At 39.7% G+C, this 23,846-nt stretch overlaps 1 long non-coding RNA gene across 1 annotated transcript in view; it reads left to right on the top strand.

Moving 5' to 3' along the window:
• The first annotated feature begins 9,714 nt into the window (after window positions 1-9,714).
• LOC135364182 (uncharacterized) overlaps window positions 9,715-23,846 on the top strand; it is a 34,509-nt gene continuing 20,377 nt past the window's right edge. Inside the window, exon 1 of the long non-coding RNA XR_010410942.1 lies at window positions 9,715-10,421. This is a non-coding gene — a long non-coding RNA (uncharacterized LOC135364182). The remainder of the gene's footprint in view (window positions 10,422-23,846) is intronic.

The raw sequence follows: 23,846 nt of genomic DNA, 5'->3' as shown, positions 1-23,846 counted from the left end.
GGCGCCTGGGTGGCTCAGTTGTTAAGTGTCTGCCTTTGGCTCAGGTCATGATCCCAGGGTCCTGGGATCAAGTCCCACATCGGGCTCCCTGCTCGGCAGGAGGCCTGCTTCTCCCTCTCCCACTCCCCCTGCTTGTGTTCCTGCTCTCGCTGTCTCTCTCTCTGTCAAATAAATAAATAAAATCTTTATAAAAAAAAGGATAAAAACAATTGTTTTAATAAGATTGGCTTAGAGGTGATATACAAGATGGACTGCAGGGAAATCATTTAAGAACTTGTTGTAGTATGATAGAAGCAATCTGAGCTAGATCTTGACCTATGACCAGTATTTTGCTTGGCAGAGAAGTAGAAGGGCTACTTAGGCAGTGAGGTCAGCATTACACATCCACGTGCAAGAGGGAGCTTGTTTCGGGATTAAATCCTAGTCTCATGTAGCAGGAGTGGGAGTCTGGCAAGGGACAGAATGATGGAAGATAAGACTAGAAAAATAGACAACCAGATTGTGGAAGGCTTTGAATGCCAAGCTAAGATTTGGGCTTGATTCTACAGGCAGTAGGTGCCATCGAATATTTTTAAATAGAGAAAGGTGTTTTGGAAAGAAAATAATAGAAGAGTATTGAAAATTTTTCCTATACCCAAGGTCAAAATTGAAATTTTTAAAATTCAAGATATAGAAAGCTTTAATTTTAAAGAATAAACACAGTTTTCCTGTCCCTTTCCCTAAGTATAGATTATTTAAGCCATAAATGATATCATGTGCTTTAACAAACCAAGTTGCAAAGTAAATTTTAGGAAACCAGTATTCTTGAGGAGATCTAAACTTGCCAGCTAGTTTATGTCTCCTCAAATAGTAATATCAGATATTAAAATATTTTATATCCTTCTTTGAATCTACTAAAGATGTCTTTTTGAGTGTTAAGGCTGATAATTTTTATAACTGAATTTTTAGAATTATGTTTCATTCTTAGAGTTTCTAAATTCAGAGGGTAGATAATTATTAAATTATAGATTCTTATATTTTAGCTCTTCTATTTGAAACCACAAAAGAGTCTTGGCAGCACTATTTTTTAAATCAGAATTTTAACAACATGCTTCTCTCTTCATTGGTGTTATTTTTAAACACACACACAAAAGCTAGACCAACAAAAATAAAAGTGGCCTTTTAATTTACTGAATTGAACAAACAGGAGATTTTGAAACATAGTATAACAAAAATTCTTCTATGAATCAATAAAATGTAGCATTTGCAGTCTAATTGAAAATAAGTTGTACTCTTTCCTGGATGGTGAAAGGAGTTACCTTGTAGTATGTGACTATCCAGGAAGCTGTTAAGAAACACCTCCTGTCCACCATTGAGGGCTGAGGCTGAGTCTGGATTGTGCGGCAAACAAGATGCTTTCTAAAGGGAAAGGCTCCTACAACTCCCTATACACCCTTCAACTACAAACACCATGCCACGTGGCTCTCCTTCACTAACACTAACACCGAAAGAGTTGGGTATTTTTTCTTTTCCTTTTTTGAAACTTTTTTTTCGCCCTACTTCAAATTTAGAGTATTTCATGGATTCTCTATGGATTCGCATATGCTGGACATTTAATACAATATGTGGTCTTTCATTTAGCATAATGTTTTCAAGATTTTGTAATATTTCAAGATTCATCCATAATATAGCATGGGTCAGTGCTTTATTCCTTTTTATGGCTGAATAATATTCCATTTAATGAATATACCACTTTTTGTTTATCCATCCATTACTCTTTTTTTCACATTTTAAAAGTATAGTTGACATACAATATTATGTTAGTTTCAGGTGTACAACTGAGTGATTCAATGATTACATACATTATAAAATGCTCACCATGGTAAGTATAGTTACCATCTGTCACCATACAAAGTGATCACAATATTAACTATATTCCCTATGCTGTACTTTTGATCTCTGTTATTTATTTTATAACTAGAAGTTTGTTCACATATAAGTGAAATCATATAGTATTTATCTTTCTCTGTCTGACTTACCTCACTTAGCAATATACCTCCTAGGTACATTCATGTTGCAAATGGCAAGATTTCATTCTTTTTTTTTTTTTTAAGCAATCTCTACACCCAACGTGGGACTTGAACTCATGACCCTAAGATCAAGAGTCAGATTCTCTGGTGACTGAGCCAGCCAGGCGCCCCCAAGATTTCATTCTTTTTTATGGCTGAGTAATACTCTATTGTATGATATACCACACCTACTTTATCCATTCATCTATCTATGGACACTTAGGTTGCTTCCACATCCCATTACTCTTAAGAGAAAGATCAAAGTTCTTTCTGTGACTTACAAGGCTCTTGGTGATCTGATTATCACTCGCATTCCAGCCCCATTCCTACTTCCACTGCTGTGTCACTTGGCTCCATTCAGCCCCTCAACTGAGCCTCATCCCTTATGACCATGACCTTTTTTGTGTGCTATCCCCCTCTACCTGGTATGGGACACACCCACTCTCCTCATCCTTCAGATCTCAGTTCAAATGCCACAGTCTCAGAAAGAGTGTTCTTCCTTCTCAGTTGGGCACATCTCCTTGTTACTCACTTTCATAGCAGCTTGCACTTGACCTTGATGACACTCACCCCAGCCGCATAAAAATGCCTTATGTTGTACCCTTATGTTGTATTCTCAGTGCCACATAATGGGTGATCAATACATATTTGCTGAATCAATGAAATAATATAGGGGAACATAAGACTATAGGAGCTCAGCATAGTAGCAAGAGTATCAGATACCACCTAGTCAAACACTTACCTTTAATTTCTAGGAACCTGAGGCCCAGCAAGGAGCAGGGACTTTCCAAGTGTTACACGGGGCAGAGTGAGGATTTTGACTCCTGGTCCTGAGTCACTTCCATGATTCCCAATGTGATGTTCCTAACCTTGCTTCAATGTCTGCCTGTCCAAGTCTGATTCATCCTTCAAGATACAACTGATTCCTAAACATCTCAAGGATGCCTTTCTTATTACACTTTAATCCCATCCCAACCCACCAAGTTGGAATTGACTACTTTTTTTCCTTTGTTCCCCAAACACCCTCTAGCTTTGATCTTGCCCTTCAGATCATGTTTATAGTTGAGCTCTTCAAGGCAAGACTATGTCTGACTCCTCCATCCCCAGGGAGTCATGCATGCAGCAGTACAAATGCCGTATGTGAAGTGTGCTGTGATAGCAGAAAGGAGGAATGTGGGATTGTTGAGTAATCCCTAACTCAGCCTGGAGGTCAGGGAAGGTTCTCAAGATGTGGTGAATCATGACCTGAACAAGTAGGATTGGATTCATGGATGGTGCATCTGTGTTTGTGTGTGCTTTGAGTGAAATAGGGACTGATGGGGGATGGGTTGTTTTTGTTTTATGTACGATAGCTTTCTGGGTATATAATTCATATATCATATAAATCACCCACTTAAAATGTATAACTCAACTCTCCAACCATAACCACAAACTATTTTAGAATATTTTCATCACCCTAAAAAGAAATCCCATACCTATTAATAGTCAATCCCATTTTCCCCCTACCATCATTATATATATGATATATATGATACATGATTTTATATATAATATATATACATATTATATATAAAATATATGATTTTATTTATTTGAGACAGAGAATGTGAGAGAGAGCACAAGTGGGGGTGGTAGGAACAGGGGGAGAGGGAGAAGGAGAAGCAGACTCCTCGCTGAGCATGGAACCCCACATAGGGCTCAATCCCAGGACCCTGGGATCATGACCTGAGCTGAAGGCAGACACTTAACCAACTGGGCCACCCATGCACCCCTTTGTCCCTCTAAATTTGCCTATTCTGGACATTTTATGTTCGTGGAATCATACAATATGTGATCTTTTGTGATTAGCTTTTTCCACTTAGATTAACATTTATAAGCTTCATCCATGTTAGAGTGCATAACAGGACTTCATTCCATTTCAGTGCTGAATAGTATTACATTGTGTACATATACCACATTTCTGTTTATCCACTCATCTGTTCATGGACATTTGGGTTGAGACAAAAATTTTTTTAAGTAATCTCTATACCCAACATGGGGCTCAAACTCACAACCCCAAGACTAAAAGTCACATGCTCTATCAACTGAGCCAGCCAGGCACCTGCAGACAAATTTTTAATGTAAATTGTTGATAGGTTGATGCGAGTACAGGCTAGCAAACTAAGTAATCTGTAATATATTCTGAAAAGTTACTTACTATATGATGTTTTACATACAAGATAGTTACAAAGTAAGAAGAAACTATACCTCCTATTTTACATCCTAAAACTAAATAATGTAGAATAATTTGAAGAGAAGAGAAGGGATGAAAAACTGATATGTTAAAAGTATTCATTTTGGCCAAAGCTATAGCCCAATTATTTAAGCTCTGGAGTTAGGTTTTTACAGTGCTATGTTGAAATGGTGAAGCCCGAGGTGAAAGGAAAAATATGCACCTCTATATACATGTTTTTACAAACTTTTAATGGTAAATTTTTTTACAAGTAGATTTTGAAAATATTGATAAGCTTGTTTCCATTAAAATCAGGAAAGTAGAATTATATTAAATTCGGTTTAGATGTAAATAAAACATTTAAACTTAAAGTAATATTACGAGTTTTAAGACACCTACTTTCAGGATAAGGAGGGGGGAAAGATGGCCGAGGAGTAGGGGACCCTATTTCAACTGGTCCCTGGAATTGAGCTGCATATCTACCGACCACTCTGAGCACCTACAAAACCAGCCTGAGATGTAAGAAGATCTGGATCTCTACAAGCAGAATATCGCAGGCGGTTGGTTTTGAGGTATGAAGCGGGAAGCCGTGATTCCGCGCAGGCAGATATCGGAGGATAAACGGCAGCGGGAGGGAGCCTGGCCCTGGGGATCCTACCCCGCCGGTGAGCGACAGCCTCGCGCGCTGCGGATGGGCACAGACTCGCAGACCGGTAGCAGCGGGGAAAGGACTTTAGGGCAGCCCCCGGGCCCAAGCAGTGGGGTTGCGTGCAAGAACTGGGAGTGGCTGGCGGTTTTAGAAGCACAAAGGGCAGAGACGTGCCCGACCTGGAGGCAGGACTGGGAGTGCTGCGGAGGGGCGCACAACCCAGGATGCTGCAGTTTATAGCAGCCCCGACAGAAACGGAGATGGTGTGGCCTGGAGAGCTGACTGAAGAACAGACTGCGGTCTCTCTGCTCTGAGGCAGAGGGTTGGAAATGGTCTCTTCTGCTCTGACTTACGGAAGAGACACAGAAAGCCGCCAGAGAACAAAAGCCCCAAAGACTGATTCCTGCTGAACCCATCCCCCTGCCACAGGGGGGCAGAGCAACTCCGCCCAAACAGGGTTGCCTGAGTAACAGCACAGCAGGCCCCTCCCGCAGAAGACAGGCTGGGAAAACAAGAGGCCAGCAACCCTAAGGTCCCAAGAAAACAGGTGCATCTTGCTTGGGTTGTGATCAATAATTTGGACTCTATACATTCCCTCAAACACCCATCAACAGAATGACTAGGAGGAGGAGCCCCCAAAATAGAAAAGACTCAGAGATTATGACTTATGCTGCAGATTTACAAATGGATGCAGATATAACCAAGATGTCGGAGAGGGAATTCAGGCTAGCAATTGTGAAGACAATGGCTAGAATGGAGTCTGTAATAAGAGACACAGAAGGACACTATATCATTCTTAAAGGATCTATCCAACAAGAAGATCTAACAATTGTAAATATCTATGCCCCCAACATGGGAGCAGCCATCTACATAAGCCAACTGTTAACCAAAATAAAGAGTCATATTGATAACAATACGTTAATTGTAGGAGACCTCAATACTCCTCTCTCAGCAATGGGAAGATCATCTAAGCAGAAAATCAACAAGGAAACAAGAGCTTTGAATGATACATTGGACCAGATGGACCTCATAGATATTTACAGAACATTCCACCCTAAAACAACATAATACTCATTCTTCTCGAGCACACATGGAACTTTCTCCAGAATAGACCATATACTGGGTCACAAATTAGGTCTCAACCGATACCAAAAGATTGAGATTGTTCCCTGCATATTCTCAGACCACAATGCTTTAAAACTGGAACTCAATCACAAGAAAAAATTTGGCAGAAATTCAAACACTTGGAAGCTAAAGACCACTCTGCTCAAGAATGTTTGGGTCAACCAGGAAATCAAAGAAGAACTTAAACAATTCATGGAAATCAATGAGAACGAAAACACATCGGTCCAAAACCTATGGGATACTGCAAAGGCGGTTCTATGGGGGAAATACATAGCCATCCAAGCCTCACTCAAAAAAATAGAAAAATCCCGAATTCACCAACTAGCTCTACACCTTAAAGAACTAGAGAAAAAGCAACAAACAATGCCTACGCCACGCATTAGAAGAGAAATAATTAAAATTAGGGCAGAAATCAATGAATTAGAAACCAGAAACACAGTAGATCAGATCAACGAAACTAGAAGCTGGTTCTTTGAAAAAATTAATAAGATTGATAAACCACTGGCCAGACTTATCCAAAAGAAAAGAGAAGGCCCAAATTAATAAAATTATGAATGAAAGGGGAGAGATCACGACCAAAGAAGTAGAAACAATTATTAGAAATTATTATCAACAACTATATGCCAATAAACTGAGCAATCTGGATGAAATGGAGGCCTTCCTGGAAACCTATAAGCTGCCAAGACTGAAACAGGAAGAAATTGACAACCTGAATAGACCAATAACCAGTAACAAGATTGAAGCAGTGATCAAAAACCTCCCAAAAAACAAGAGTCCACGGCCTGATGGATTCCCTGGGGAATTCTACCAAACATTCAAAGAAGAAATAATACCTATTCTACTGAAGCTGTTTCAAAAAATAGAAACAGAAGGAAAACTTCCCAACTCATTCTATGAGGCCAGCATTACCTTAATCCCTAAACCAGGCAAAGACCCCATCAAAAAGGAGAATTTCAGACCGATATTCCTGATGAATATGGATTCCAAAATCCTCAACAAAATCCTAGCTAATAGGATCCAACAATACATTAAAAGGATCATCCACCACGACCAAGTGAGATTTATCCCTGGGATGCAAGGGTGGTTCAACATTCGCAAATCAATCAATGTGATAGAACACATTAATAAGAGGAGGGAGAAGAACCATATGGTCCTCTCAATTGATGCAGAAAAAGCATTTGACAAAATACAACATCCTTTCCTGATTAAAACTCTTCAGAGTATAGGGATAGAGGGATCATTCCTCAAGTTCATAAAATCCATCTATGAAAAACCCACAGCGATTATCATCCTCAATGGGGAAAAGCTGAGAGCCTTTCCCTTAAGATCAGGAACACGTCGGGCACCTGGGTGGCTCAGTTGGTTAAGCGACTGCCTTCAGCTCAGGTCATGATCCCAGGGTCCTGGGATCGAGTCCCACATCGGGCTCCCTGCTCGGCGGGAAGCCTGCTTCTCCCTCTCCCACTCCCCCTGCTTGTGTTCCCTCTCTCGCTGTGTCTCTCTCTGTCAAATAAATAAATAAAATCTTTAAATAAAAAAAATTAAAAAAAAAGATCAGGAACACGTCAACGATGCCCACTCTCGCCACTATTGTTCAGCATAGTACTAGAAGTCTTAACAACAGCAATCAGACAACAAAAAGAAATAATAGGTATTCAAATTGGCAAAGAAGAAGTCAAACTCTCTCTTTTCGCAGATGACATGATACTTTATATGGAAATTCCAAAAGACTCCACCCCCAAATTACTAGAACTCATACAGGAATTCAGTAATGTGGCAGGATACAAAATCAATGCACAGAAATCAGTTGCTTTCTTATACACTAACAATGCAACTGTAGAAAGAGAAATTAGCAAAATGATTCCATTTACAATAGCACCAAAACCATAAGATACCTCGGAATAAACCTAAGCAAAGAGGTAAAGAATCTATACTCTAGGAACTACAAAACACTCATGAAAGAAATTGAAGAAGACACAAAAAGATGGAAAAATAGTCCATGCTCATGGATCGGAAGAATAAACATTGTTAAAATGTCTATGCTACCCAGAGCAATCTATGCCTTCAATGCCATCCCAATCAAAATTCCAATGACATTTTTCAAAGTGCTGGAACAAACAATCCTAAAATTTGTATGGAATCAGAAAAGACCCCAAATCGCCAAGGAAATGTTGAAAAAGAAAAACAAAGCTGGGGGCATCATGTTGCTTGATTTCAAGCTATATTACAAAGCTGTGATCACCAAGACAGCATGGTACTGGCACAAAACAGACATAAAGACCAATGGAACAGAATAGAGAGCCCAGATATGGACCCTCAACTCTATGGTCAAATAATCTTCAACAAAGCAGGAAAAAACATGCAATGGAAAAAAGACAGTCTCTTCAACAAATGGTGCTGGGAAAATTGGACAGCCACATGCAGAAGAATGAAACTCGACCATTCTCTAACACCATTCACAAAGATAAACTCAAAATGGATGAAATACCTCAATGTGAGACAGGAATCCATCAAAATCCTAGAGGAGAACATAGGCAGTAACCTCTTTGACATCGCCCACAGCAACTTCTTTCAAGATACATCTCCAGGGCGTCTGGGTGGCTCAGATGGTTAAGCGTCTGCCTTCGGCTCAGGTCATGATCTCAGGGTCCTGGGATCGAGTCCCGCATCGGGCTTCCTGCTCCTTGGGAGCCTGCTTCTCCCTCTGCCTCTCTCTCTCTCTCTGTCTCTCATGAATAAATAAATAAAATCTTAAAAAAAAAAAAAAAAGATACATCTCCAAAAGCTAGTGAAACAAAAGCAAAAATGAACTTTTGGGACTTCGTCAAGATAAAAATCTTCTGCACAGCAAAGGAAACAGTCAACAAAACAAAGAGGCAACCCACAGAATGGGAGAAGATATTTGCAAATGACACTACAGATAAAGGGCTGGTATCCAAGATCTATAAAGAACTTCTCAAACTCAACACCCAAAAAACAAATAATCAAGTCAAAAAATGGGCAGAAGACATGAACAGACACTTCTCCAAAGAAGACATACAAATGGCTAACAGACACATGAAAAAATGTTCATCATCATTAGTCATCAGGGAAATCCAAATCAAAACCACATTGAGATACCACCTTACACCAGTTAGAATAGCAAAAATGGACAGGGAAAGAAACAACAAATGTTGGAGAGGTTGTGGAGAAAGGGGAACCCTCTTACACTATTGGTGGGAATGCAAGTTGGTACAGCCACTTTGGAAAACAGTTTGGAGGTTCCTCAAAAATTTAAAAATAGAGCTACCCTATGACCCAGCAATTGCACTACTGGGTATTTACCCCAAAGACACAGATGTAGTGAAAAGAAGGGCCATATGCACCCCAATGTTCATAGCAGCAATGTCCACAATAGCCAAACTGTGGAAAGAGCCAAGATGCCCTTCAACAGATGAATGGATAAAGAAGATGTGGTCCATATATACAATGGAATATTATTCAGCCATCAGAAAGGATGAATACCCAACATTTACATCAACATGGATGGGACTGGAGGAGATTATGCTAAGTGAAATAAGTCAAGCAGAGAAAGTCAATTATCATATGGTTTCACTTATCTGTGGAACATAAGGAATAGCATGGAGGACATTAGGAGAAGGAAGGGGAAAATGGGGTGGGGGGGAATTGGAGGGAGAGATGAACCATAAGAGACTATGGACTCTGAGAAACAAACAGGGTTTTAGAGGGGAATGGGGGAGGAGGGATTGGTTAGCCCGGTGATGGGTATTAAGGAGGGCACGTACTGCATGGAGCACTGGGTGTTATACGAAAACAATGGATCGTGGATCACCACATCAAAACCAACATTACTTTCCATTACTCTGTCCTCCAGGTCACTAATTCATTCCTTTGCTTCTTCTAGCCTGCTATTTATTCCATATATTTTAAATTTCATTTATTCTGTTCTTCATCTCTGATTGTTTCTTTTTTATGTTTTGCTCTTTGTTAAGGGTCTCACTGATGTCTTCACTCTTTTCTCAAGTCCAATGAGTATCTTTATTTTTTTTATTTTAATTTTTTTAAGTAGGCTCCACACTGTGTGGAGCCCAATGTGAGCCTTGAACTCAAGTCCAGTGAGTATCTTTATGACCATTACTTTAAATTCTTTATCAGGCATATTACTTACATCCATTTCACTTAGGTCTCTTACTGTGGTTTGGTCCTCTTGTTTCATTTGGCACATACTCCTCTGTCTCCTCAGTTTGTCTAACTCTCTGTGTCTATTTCTGTGTTTTAGGAAAGTCAGGTACATCTCTCACTGTTGAAAGTAATGGCCTTACGAAGAAGAGGTCCTGTAGTGCCCTGCAGTGCAGTGTCCCCTGTTCACCAGGACCTGGTTCTTTAGGTAATTCCTCTGTGTATTGCATTTGCCCTGCTGTTGAGTCCTGGCTACTTTTTCCTTCAGTCCAGTCATCTGTAGAGGCTGTTTTTGCCTAGTGGGGGCAGTGTTTGCTCCACAGGTAGGGTGGGGTGTGCCATTTTAACAAGGAGCACTCAGGTCTACTTTTGAAATGAGACTTCCTGCAGCCCCTGGGACCAGGGCTAGGAGGATTGGGCACACAATTTTAACAAGGTGGGCCTCAGTCTTCCCCAGGGCTGACTGACCTGGGAACTGCAGCCTTGGCAAGGTTTACTCTGGTCTTCTGAGGGAGGGGAACTGCAGCACCTGGACTGAAGCAAATGTGACTGGAAGGGATAGATCTGCTATAGCATGGGGTGCGGGGAGGTGTTGGGGAGGGGAGGAGTTTGCTGTAAGAAAGTTAGGTAGTGAATATTGGCACTTTGCTGGTCCCTGCAGGTGGTTGTGTGTTTATGCTGGGGGTTAGGGGAGGAAAATGGTGCCTGTTCCTGGGGAAATCCCTCTGGGAACCCTGCCCTTCAGGCTGAGCTCTGAAGTGTGTGAATAACTCTACATCCCATGTGCCCCAGGTGGTTTCCAAACTGCTACTTCTACGCTGTATCTCTGAGGGCTGTTTGTCATACTATTTCTTTAAGGGCAGGGACTCAGCTTCCTATCACCCTCTGGGCTCTCCTGGAGCTGAGCCCTCTGATTTTTAAAATTCCAGGCTTTAAATCTCCCTGTTGTAAGCACTCATGGAATTTGACCCCTCTAATATTCTTTTTCATTTTTTTAAAGATTTATTTATTCTTCTGAGAGAGGGAGAGAGAGAGAGAGTAGCAGGAGGGACAGAGAGAGAGAATCTCAAGCAGAATCCCCACTGAGTGCAGAGCCCCATGTAGGGTTCAATCTTACAACCCATGAGATCATGACCTGAGCCAAAACCAAGAGTTGGACACTTAATCAACTGAGCCACCCAGGTGCCCCCACCCCTCTAATTTTCAAAGCCAAATGTTTTGGGGATTTGTCTTCCTCTCTTCTCAGTGTGATAATCTGTTTCTCTTCCTTCTCCACATTACAGCTGCCTCCCACCTACAGGTCCATTTTGCTCCCCATCCATTTCACTCCCTACTGAGTCTTTGTCCTTCTTACCCTCTTTGATGTGGCTTCTTCACTACCTTTAGTTGTGGGGTTTGTTCTGTAAGTCTTTAGGTTATTTTCTGGGTTATTTACACTGATGTGAGTGTTATCCAGTTGTATCCAGGGGATGGGTGAGTTTAAGGTCCTCTTATTCAGCCATCTTGGCCCCCTCCTCTCTGATTTGACATTTTAAAGGGTAATTTTGAGTACCATCAACTTTTGGTGTTAAGCCTACATTTATTTATTTATTTTTGAAGAAGGTGAAGCAACAGTAATTTATTGAATGAAATTAAAATATTTTGTCACATTTCTATGAAATTATTTAAGAAATTCAATGATAAGCCTACCTTTAAATACAACTATCCCCTCTCCCCATCTGCCATTAAAATAGAATTCAATTGTATCTTTACCTCTTCCTTCCTAAAAAGTTTTCAATTAATTTGTTAATTTTTTTTTGTGAAACATTTATTTCCTGAGACATTATTTTCTAAAGAGAAATCATAGTATTCATTTATTAAAGTAATAGTAGTATTGTTTAAAGTGCTTACCAGTTGGAACTGGAAATGTGTATTATTTTTTAGATGCTCATTGGGTTGACTTTGGCATGATTCTGGTGGGATGTAGATGCTATCTTCACTCGGTAAATATGAATAATAATGAACAAATGAATGTTTGTTAAAATAATAGTCATTTTAATTAATACACATCAAATAATACACATCAAAATGCTTTCAGATGAAAGAGTATGAGACATGATTGTAATATGTAGGAGACATAGAAATACTATTTATAATGATTATGCACAAGCAAATAAGTTCCTGCAAAAGAAAGCACTATTTTTTTGCTGTTGTCATTAAGGAGCCAAAGAACAGCACAACATTTTCTATTCCCCAGGATTATCCTTATACAAACACAGCATATAAAGACTTAAAGGGAATAGGAAGAAAAGGAAAATACTTTTTGAGTTAGGGTTTAGGGAACGTTTTTTTAATAACATTTTAGAGTTTAATTAGAAGTAAACATTATTAAATTCTATTTATAAGACAAGTCAAAAATCAATCTTTATTTTACCATATTAAAGAAAGGAAGACTTTTAAGAATATTGAAAATAATAGAAAACAAAATCTTGGGGCACTTGGGTGGCTCAGTTGGTTAAGCATCTGCCTTCAGCTCAGGTCATGATCCCAAAGTCCTGGGATCCAGCCCACATCAGGCTTCCTGTTCAGTGGGGAGCCTGCTTCTCCATTTCTGCAGCTTGTGCTTTCTTTCTTGCTCTCTCTCTCAAATAAATAAATAAAATATTTTTAAAAAACCCAAAACCTTAAAAATATTCTTTAAAAAACACTTCAGAGTGCCTGGGTGGCTCAGCTGGTTTAGTGTCTGCCTTCAGCTTAGGTCATGATCCTAGGGTCCTGGGATCGAGTCCCACATTGGGCTCCCTGCTCAGCAGAGAGTCTGCTTCTCTCTCTCCCTCTGCCCCTCCCTCCTGTTTGTGCTCTCTCTCTCTCTCTCAAATAAATGAATAAAATATTTAAAAAATAAGAAAATAAAAAAAAACACTTCAAACTATTATTTTAATCAAAGAAATTGTCAGGGGCGCCTGGGTGGCTCAGTTGGTTGGGCGACTGCCTTCGGCTCGGGTCATGATCCTGGAGTCCCAAGATCGAGTCCCGCATCGGGCTCCCTGCTCGGCAGGGAGTCTGCTTCTCCCTCTGACCCTCCTTCCTCTCATGTTCTCTGTCTCTCATTCTCTCTCTCGCAAATAAATAAAATCTTTAAAAAAAAAAAAAAAGAAATTGTCAGTCTTCCTTAAGGGTGGGAAGAAAACAAGGGATTTAGATGAAAGTACTCTTTGATTTGTCCAAAAAGCATTTAGCTATTTAAAAATTCCATATGCTTTTATAGCCTTTTGATTTACTTAGTCTTATGTTTCTTGGCATCATTGAAACTTCCATAGCTAGTCTTTATAGGAAGGAACATGTGTCAGAGAACTGTCACATTAATTTTCTACTTTTAAAAAACTATTTATTTATTTATTTTTAGAGAGGGAGTGCATGAGCATAGGGAAGGGCAGAGGGAGAGAGAGAGAATCCCAAGCAGACTCCCCACTGAGTGCAGAGCCCGACTTGGGGCCTGATCCTACAACCCTCAGATCATGATGCGAGTCGAAACCAAGAGTGAGATGGTTAACCAACTGAGTCACTCAAGCACCCCTTAATTTTCTATTTTGAATACTTTTCAAAAACACTAATAATCCTTTTTTCTTTATTCAACAACTTTTGAGAGAAATTTTGCAATTTTTCATTTTTCAGAAGGTTAAAATAGTGTCTTGGAACTGGGGAAGTTTGAATTATGTAACAATGTCAGGTTTTGAGAATCTTATGCAAAAACCTGATGCTGGGACCCAGGGAAGAAAGGGACAACAGTGACAACCTCAAACACAGAGAAGAATCAGCTACTGTTGAATCTCCTAAGATCTTTATTGACCCAGTAAGTCAGTCACTGTCCTCAGTCACAAAGACTGAAGGAGATGCCCCTTTCATTTTGGCATTCTCCTTTGCCTCAGTTGAGAACTTCCAGGACTATCCCTGCTGTGCATTTGGGGAGGTGAGGAGGGCAGAAGTTTGGCAGGGGTTGGGAGATGGAGACTTGGATTATACTGTTCTAGTTTCTCCTGGTATGATGCTGCAGTGAGGACCTGGAAAGGGAGCTAAAAAACTACCCTGCTCAAATGAGGAGGAATACAGATATAGTAAATGTGTTTCTCTGTGACTGCTGAGCCCTTTGCCCTTTGTTTGAAATCACTGTCCTCCAGCTTCAACCCTTGCTGTAGGGATTAGGTGACCATGACTATACTAGGTGACCCCACCCTCAGCATCTTTTGACTACAGCAGAATGGATCACACCTGGTCCAAGTTGAGTCAAATTCTTTTTCTCTTAGAAATTTCTAATGATGTACTATATGTTGGCTAACTGAACATAATAATAAAAGAAATAAACAAAGGTAATTCAAAAAAGGATCGCCAATGAGATTCCTTTAAATAAAACATTTTGCTGCTGCCCTTAAAAAAAAAAAAAGAAATTTCAAATCGCTATTCAAAGGTGATAGGATTCAACTGGGGAAGCCAGGAGTTGTCTGAATGTACTCCAGAATTGGAGATTTGCTAGGCTTTTTCAGGATGTTTGTATGAGGGTGAGGGCAGAGAAGGGCCATTTAAGGCCAGGCATTCTGAGTTTGAATTCCACCTCTGCCACTTACTTAATGTGTTACATTGAGCACATTAATCTTCCCCAAGGTTGTGTTTCCAAATAAGAAATACTCAGTTAAGAGTGCTTACATTGCAGCACTGATGTTAAGGTTAAAAGAGATAAATGATGTGAAATCAATATGGTTGGTTGTGGGCAATGTTTTTGTAAGGAAATTAAATAAAATAGAAAATATCAGGCTATGATATGACACATAGGTGGGACACATAGTAAAGGTCAGTATTTATGAAAGTTTTCTTTTAGATATATATGTATATAAATGTGTGTGTGAACTGGATCATGATATAAAAGGTATTTCTTTTTTTTTTTTTAAAGACTTTATTTATTTATTTGATAGAGAGACAGCGAGAGAGGGAACACAAGCAGGGGGAGTGGGAGAGGGAGAAGCAGGCCTCCCGCTGAGCAGGGAGCCTGATGCGGGGCTCGATCCCAGGACTCTGGGATCATGACCCGAGCCGAAGGCAGACACTTAACGACTGAGCCACCCAGGCGCCCCAAAGGTATTTCTTACCATAGGTATGTGTTAATTTTTTTTATGTTTAAAACTAGTGTTGCTCAGCATATGGTCCAGAGACACCTACATTAGAATCATCTGAATACCTGTTAAAAATACAAATTCTTGAATTCCACTGCCCAGAATCAGAATTTCTGGGGACAGAGTCCAAGAATCTTCATTTCAGCTACTTTCCCAGGTATGTCTTAGACACACTGAAATTTGAGAACAAGTGCTTTAAATCTACAGAAAGTATTCAAATGTTAGGGATTATGATATAGTCTCATTCCTTCATTCAAACACTATTTATGAAACACAACTGTTGCATCTGTTAACATAGGATTCTGGTATTTTGGTTGGTCAGACATATATTGTTGCATTTGACTTCTTGTTTACAAAAGACAACTAACTCAAAGGCAGGAATTCCCAACCACTACACCTCAGAAAGGTGAATTATGAGACATTTCCTATATTTCCCCAGTGTGTCATTTGGGGAAGCACTACCAAAGGCACAGTATGGTTGAAAAAGTTGTAATTGATAGTCAAACATGAATTAGAATTCATATACACTAAAGCCCACTACCCAAAATGTGGTCCAGGGACCAGAAGCACTGGCATCACCTGGAAGTTTGTTAGAAAGGCAGAATCAGACCCAACCCAGACCTACATTAATATTTGAGAAGCACTGTTAAAGGAAACTTGTAATCAGTTAGCTAACCTTTGTTAACAACTTCATGCAAAGAGAACAATTTCCTGAAAAATAATTATTTCAAGGACACCCACTGCCACAAACATTGGTGTTTTGTAGGTATTGTTAACTGACTATAAAATCATATGATCACTGTAGAAATTTTTGAAAATTCAGAAAGTGGGAGAATTTATTAATAAATGTATTCATAATTCCATCCTCTTTTCTTCAATAAAACATAAAAATATACATATTTTACAAAATTGGAATTATACCATATATACAAGATTTATATTCTACTTTTCATTTGATTTCTCATGAGTATTTTCAGCAGTACTTTTTAAAAAAATTTAAGGGGTGAAGGGGAGTGGAAGATATAGGCTTTCAGTTATGGAATGAATAAGTCAGAGGGATGAAAAGTGCAGTGTAGGGAATATAGTCAATGGTATTGTAATAGCATTGTATGGTGACAGAAGGTAGCTATGTTTGTGGAGAACATAGAATAACATATAGAGTTGTCAAATCACCATGTTGGTCACCTGAAACTAATGTAACATTGTGTATCAACTGTACATCAATTAAAAAAATCTTTTTGGGGCACCTGGGTGGCACAGTTGTTGAGCTTCTGACTCTTGGTTTCAGCTCAGGTTGTGATCTCAGGGTCCTGAAACTGAGCCTTGTGAGGAATCTGTGCTTAATGTGAAGTCTGCTTGAGATTCTCTCTTCCTTTCCCTCTGCCCCTCCCACTCATGTTTTCACTTTCTCTCTAAAATAAATAAATTTTTTAAAAATGTTTTTAATTTAAAAAATTAGGGTGTTAATACAGTTAAAATTCCCTTGGTACAGATAAGATAAAATGATGAATGTAGGCAGAATAAATATAACATCCAATTCTAAAATATCAGAGTTTAAAAGGGGCTTAGGCGGCACCTGGGTGGCTCAGTTGTTAAACATCTGCCTTCAGCTCAGGTCATGATCCCAGGGTCCTGGGATTGAGCCCCACATCGGGCTCCCTGCTCAGAGGGAAGCCTGCTTCTCCCTCTCCCACTCCCCCTGCTTATGTTCCCTCTCTCGCTGTGTCTCTCTCTGTCAAATAAAGAAATAAAGTCTTTAAAAAAAATTTTTTTTTAATTTAAAAAAGGGGCTTAGGTATTATTTTGTTTAAAATTTTTAGTTATAATTGGAGAAATTTAAACCCATGAAGCAAAATGAGTCACCAAAGATAATTTGCCTAGGAAAACAAATTTATTGATTGAACTATTATTATGTATCAGGATCTTTGGGAGGGTGGCCAACTATCTGGTTTGCCTGGAACTGTGGGGTTCCAGAGACATGGAACTTAGAGTGCTAACACTCCCAGGCAAACCTGGGTGGTTGGTCACCTGATTGCTAGGCAATAGAGACAGAACAATTTATGGGATCTGGCCTCTGCTCTCAAGTTGGAGAGACACGTTTTTTGAACATATCACTACAGAAGAGCATGCAGACTGTGAATGAAGCAAAACTTCTGGGATCCTGAAGCCTCTAGTACAAGAAAGGAGCTGACCAGATGGGGGTAGTAGGAATGGGGCAGTTTGGAAAGCATTCTACTCTGAAGGATCACTACAATAAAAGACACAGTAGTGAAAAGTGATACTAAGAATTTACTGACAATTTACTGTGCCAGGCACTATGCTATTGATTATCTCCTTTAACACCACTCCATAAGGTTGGCTTTGTCATATGAGTGATGAAGATGCCACAGGAGGGTTTTAAACAGGAGAGTAATATAACTGTATACTTTAAAAATAAAGGATCACCCTGGTGGTATGTAAAATGATTTAAAAACAAGTCCCCTACGTGTATGCTATTTTGAAATACCTTTAACTTACCATCATCCCTCTTAAACTCAGTTTCATGAGAGGGATTCCAGTTTCCCAGTACAGTTTAAAACCAAAATTGTCCAGTACCTTAACTGTTCTATTCTACTTCTTCCATTCCTTTCTATTTCTTCTATTGGCTTTCTAGCAATGTACAAAATTCAGTAAGGAAATTATATAAGGTTTTGTAACATGGCCTCCCTCTGTTGATGGTGTAGCAATAAAGCAGCAACCCTTTGACATCCAGCAGAAACAAATGCTTTGGATCTTTACAGTAGTTCTTTTTTGTTTTTAGGAAAACCAGAGGTCTTTGCCCCTAAGTTATAATAATTTATAAAATATTTAAGTGCATATGTGACCCAGCATTTGAGTTGTTTAAGTTTTAACCAAAGAAATATTTTTACACTTGCAGTCACCATTTTCATTGGTATGTTCCCTTTCTTCATCAAAGAGCCATTTACATTCATTAAGCTGGACAGCTGTTTGAATTTCATAATACAATTATCCAGACTTTCATTTACTATCATGCCCACAGTCATACAAAAGAACTTTATTATTATCACTTATCAGTAATAATCACTCATTAGGAATGTCATTTCTGTATGACTCCCAGATCACCTAAGTCCATGACAGGTTGGCTCCCATCCACTCCAAATGAATGCCTGACAGAGCCTACGGTGAGAGCTGCACCATGTGGTCTTGCCCTTTTAGGACTGTAGACAGAGTCATTTGCTCATTCAACGAATACGTAGTGGCACTTGTTCTGAACCAGGTTGGTGCTGGGGAGGCAGATTAGCAGCATAGACTGTGATCCCAAGAACCCTTTGGTCTAGTGAAGGAGACCTCTAAGCAATACCTCTAACTTGAAGCAGATCATAATTTTATTTTATTTTTTTTTACAGGAGTGTAAAATTTATTTTATTTTATTTTAAAGGTTTTATTTATTTATTTGACAGAGAGACAGTGAGAGAGGGAACACAAGCAAGGGGAGTGGGAGAGGAAGAAGCAGGCTTCCCGCGGAGCAGGGAGCCCGATGCAGGGCTCGATCCCAGGACCCTGGGATCATGACCTGAGCCGAAGGCTGACGCTTAACGACTGAGCCACCCAGGCACCCCAAAGCAGGTCATAATTTTAATTACAATGGTACAACATGCCATAAAGCAGAAGGATATATTAAATATGATTGAGAAAGGGGTGCCTAGGTGACTTAGTCGGTTAAGTGTCCAACTCTTGATTTCAGCTCAGGTCATGATCTCAGGGCCATGATATCGAGCCCCACATGGGCTCCGCGCTCAGTGTGGAGTCTGCTTGAGATTCACTCTCTCCCTCTCCCTCTGCCTCTCTCCCCCACTCTCTCTAAATAAATAAATAAAATCTTAAAAAATAATAAATATGATTGAGAGAATTCAGGCAGACATACTGGAGAGGATATTGTTTGGCCTGAAAAAGACCTAAGCTCCTCAAGGGCAGGAATTTTTCCTGGTTTGCTCACTGCTATATCCTAAGTTCCTACAACTATGACTGGCACATGGTAAATGCTTAATAAATAGCTATTGAATACATTGGTAGATTCTGAACTCAATAAGAATTTTACTAAAAGAAAAAGGCAGAGAAAAAGAATTTCTTTTTTGAAAAGGCTTATCCTCAAAACCATGGAAATTGTTACCTTTTGTTTTTTAACCTGCCTAACCCCTTCCCCTGGCTCTCCATTATCTTTAAGATAAAATACTGTCCCCTGTCCACTTCTCCTAAGTTTTATCTATGTATCCCATCCCAAGCCATTAGAGTAGACAGATGTCTGGTGTGGAATCAGGCATTCTGTATGTCATCTATGTGTCCAAGAAATTAAAGATACAAAACATTATGTTATGTATGAATTGCTCATATATACCAGCTAATATAAAATATAATGTAGAGGGCGCCTGGTGGCTCAGATGGTTAAGCGTCTGCCTTCGGCTCAGGTCATGATTCCAGGGTCCTGGGATCAAGTCCCACATTGGGCTCCCTGCTCAGCGGGGAGCCTGCTTCTCCCTCTGCCTCTCTCTGTCTCTTATGAATAAATAAATAAAATCTTTTAAAAATATATATATATATATAATGTAGGTTACTAATGAACATACTGATCTTCTGTATATGTGTTTCAAATTGGGACCATTCAGTTTCAAGTAATAGAAAATCCAATTCAAATGGGCTTAACGAATGAAAGGATTTATTAGCAATTGTAACTGAAAATCAAGTAATTGGGCAGACTTCAGTGCAGTTCAGTCAGGGCTTCTCAATTGCTCTCCTCAGTTGTCTCATTTCTGACCTCCTATTTATGTAGCTTGTAATCCTTGGACTGGCATCGCCCATGGACACAAATCAGCATCTAGCAGAAAGATTATATGCTTTGTAGTTTACATTCAGTGAGAGAGAGCATCGTTTCTCAAAACCAGTGAGTAAAAGTCCCAAACTAGACTACACTACCCTTGAACTATCTTCTGTACCCACAGGACTGCCAAATTTGATTGATTTGTACCTCATTTACCAGAACAAATCACCATGTCAAGGGGCATAAGATTACTCTGCTTGGTTTCTGTCAGTCAGAGGCTACCTCTAGAACTGGGGTTGGAATCAATCACACAGGGAGGGAGGAGTAGCTCCCAAAGGAAAAAATGGATATGGGTAGGAAGGGAGAGAGGGAAGGTAAATGCTGGATAGGCAACCAATGAACCTCTGACATATGTGACTTTTTTGATTGGCAAATATATATCAAGTGTTAGTATTTTTGTTGAGGTCATCTAGAATTCCTAGCTAGCTGTAAAACTACTAAGTTTTGAGGGTTTTTTTTTGTTGTTGTTGTTGTTGTTTTAACGTTGCCCCATCACATATTCAGTTCTCTCTCCCCAGGAACCCCCTTTTGCCTTCCAAATTCTTATTGACCTTTAAGGACTACTCCCACCTGGGTAGGCTTCCCTGACTCTCAATCTAGGCACCTACACAAGGATCTCACCGCCCCCTGGTTTTCCAGCATGTGACATACTGAGATGTGTTTGTCTGTTTCCATGTTGGCTTTCCCACAGGCAAGGGGCTCCTCAAGGACAGGTTATCAGATGCTTTGGCTGTGAATATCAGAAACCTAATGCAAACTGACTTAAACAATAAGATAACTTATTATTTCTCAAAATAGGAATATTGCTCTATGAGTAGGGCAATCTCCAAGATTGGTTGATACAGTGGTTCAACAATTCATCAATAGCCCATGCTCTGTCCATCTCTCTGACATCTTCAATGTTAACTTTATCCTTAGGGTGCTAAAAGAGTGGCTACATAAGTTTCAGGCATCACATAATCCAGAGGAAGAAGAGGAACCAGCCCATTCTTTGGAATAAGAAAACATTTTCCATAAGCTTCCTTGTAGACTTTCCCTTATCTACTTGGCCATCTCAAAATCAGTCAGTGGCAAGAGGAATAAATAATATTACCACAAAGAGTTTTAGGATAATCATCCCAGGTAGGGTAGAAATTGCTAATTGTTTATGTTAGTTACTACAGTAAGGTTTTATTGTCCCTCCTCATCCTCTGGACTCTGATGTTCTGTGGCTTTGTGCATCTCTTTGGTTCTATGCATCTGTCTTTGTGACTCCATTTCTCACCCTACCCTGAAACTCACTACTGTGGTCATACCCTAGATCCTATCCTTACCCTGACCCCCTATATTTCCATCTCACTCACTGTCTTTAGTACTTCAACTCCAACAATCCCACAGGGATCTATATTCCACTGATGATGCTACCACATTTTTACTGTCCCTTTTCCCCCTTCATGTCCTTGCTTCCCTTCCTACCCAGCTTAAATGTTATGGTCAATCATTATAATCACTCCCTTGCTCATATTCAACTCCCTGGCCACCCTTCATTTCATGATATTCTTTGGTAAGAATGCAACCCTGCCTATATCCAACTCTGAGTTTATTCTGTGCACCAAGAGCCCTGAGTATGACTGGGAAAAAAAACACATAACAATGTTAATTAGTCTTACTCTACTCTTAATGGATCTTTACTTCTGAATAGTAAAGCTGCTCAGCAATTACAATACATTTCACTAGTCCAACTTGCCTTTCATTCTCCTAGATGATCTCCCATCAGATCTCCCAACTCCTAAAACCTCCACCACCTCCTTTTGTGTGCTTGCTTTTGGCTGCTTACTCTGCTTCTTACTTTACTGAGAAAACAAAGGCAACTAGAAAAGAACTTCCTTAGGTTCCTACCATCACAACTAGCCACCTAGCTGCATCTGTGCCCATATCCTCAGTTTTCTCTGTTAATGTAGATTCACAGTCCATGAAACTAGCAGACCAATCCCTCTTCTTGGACAGTAGATCCCATCCCTTTTCACTAACTCAAGGATATTGCCTCAGAAATTCTCCCATTCTCTGTCCTGCATCACCAATATTTTTCTTTTCCACTAAATCAGTGGTTCTCAGTCACAGGTGATTTTGCCAACTCCCCTCCCTCTACCTTCCAGGGAACATTTAGCAATATCTAGAGACCCTTATGGTTACCACAACTGAGGAGGTGAGGGGAGGACACTGTCATCTACTATGCCTGGGATGTTTCTAAACATCTTACAATGCGAAGGATGGCCCTCCACAACAAAACATTATTTTGCCCAAAATATCAATAGTGCCAAAGTTGAGAAACACTGAACTAGATCATTCCTATCAGCACACACACAAATGCTAGTATTGCTCCCATCTTAAAAATTACCCTCTCCTGACTTCATATTCCCTTCCAACTTCAACCCTATTTCCTGCTCCCCTTTACTGCAAATGTTTCCAGAAACACTTCCTTCATTTGATTCCTAGAAACTATGTTCTTCTGGTTTTCTTTCTAATTTTAATAATTCCTTCTAGTCTCCTTTTCTAGTTTCTCATGTCCCGACCTCTAAATGTTGGGAGTGCCCAGATCTCAGTCCTTGGACTTTTTTCTTCTGTATACTCACTTCCTTAGTTGCCTCATGTGGTTTCAAATATCTATATGTTGATGAATCCCAAATTTTTATCTCTAGCCTGGACCTCTCCCCTGAACTCCAGATTCATATATCCAATTATCTATTCATCATCTCCACCTGAATATTTAATATGTATATAAAGCTTGGTGTGTCTGAACTGAGCTCCAGGTCTCTCCCCTAAAATCTGCTTCTTACTCAGTCTTATTCATCAAAATATACTAAAATTCCATTCTTCCATTTCCTTAGAGTAGAACCTTGGTGTCATCTTTGACTCCACTCTTTCACACTCCAACTTGATCCATCATCAAACTTACCAAGTATACCTTTAAAACAGTATATCCAGAAGCAGACCACTTATTACTTCTACTGCTACCTTCCTGATCCTAGCCACCATCATCTCTCCTCTGGATTATTGCAATAACCTGGTGAGGTTGGTCTCCCTATTTCCACCCTTATCCTCTTTCAGTTTATTATCAACACTGCAACCACAATGAAAGTTTGAAATCAAAAAGTAGATCATTATCACTCCTTGGTTCAAAAACCCTCCAATGGCTAACCATCTTTCTCAGAATAAAAGTCAAAATTCTTATAATCCTTACTCTGCCCCAGTTACACTGGCCTCTTTGCTGTTCCTGGTCACATCAAGCAATATTCTAGCCTCACAGCCTTTGCACTTGCTCTACTCTCCTTTTTGTGAAAATGCAAGGTCTTTGCTCAAAATCATCTTCCTAGAGGGGCCTTTCCTGACTTCTCCATCTCACCGATACATCCTGTCCCCCTTCCCAGCTTTATTTTTCTTCCTGGCTCTTATCACCATCTAAAATATTATATATTTTACATATTTATTTGCTTGTCTCCCCCTAGTAGAATGTAAGCTCCAAAACAGAAGACATGTCTGTTTTGTTTACTGTTGTATCTTTAATGCCTAGAACAATGAACATAGTAGGTTCTCCATACTTAATTGTAGAAAGAATGAGCCAACCACAGTGACC

Source organism: Mirounga angustirostris, unplaced genomic scaffold (assembly GCF_029215605.1).
Source record: "Mirounga angustirostris isolate CCGP_5_RB_7025 unplaced genomic scaffold, mMirAng1.0.hap1 SCAF_4, whole genome shotgun sequence".
Taxonomy (NCBI): Eukaryota; Metazoa; Chordata; class Mammalia; order Carnivora; family Phocidae; genus Mirounga; species Mirounga angustirostris.
The sequence above is the reverse complement of the archived record's forward strand: the minus strand, read 5'-3'. Positions and strand labels throughout refer to the sequence as shown.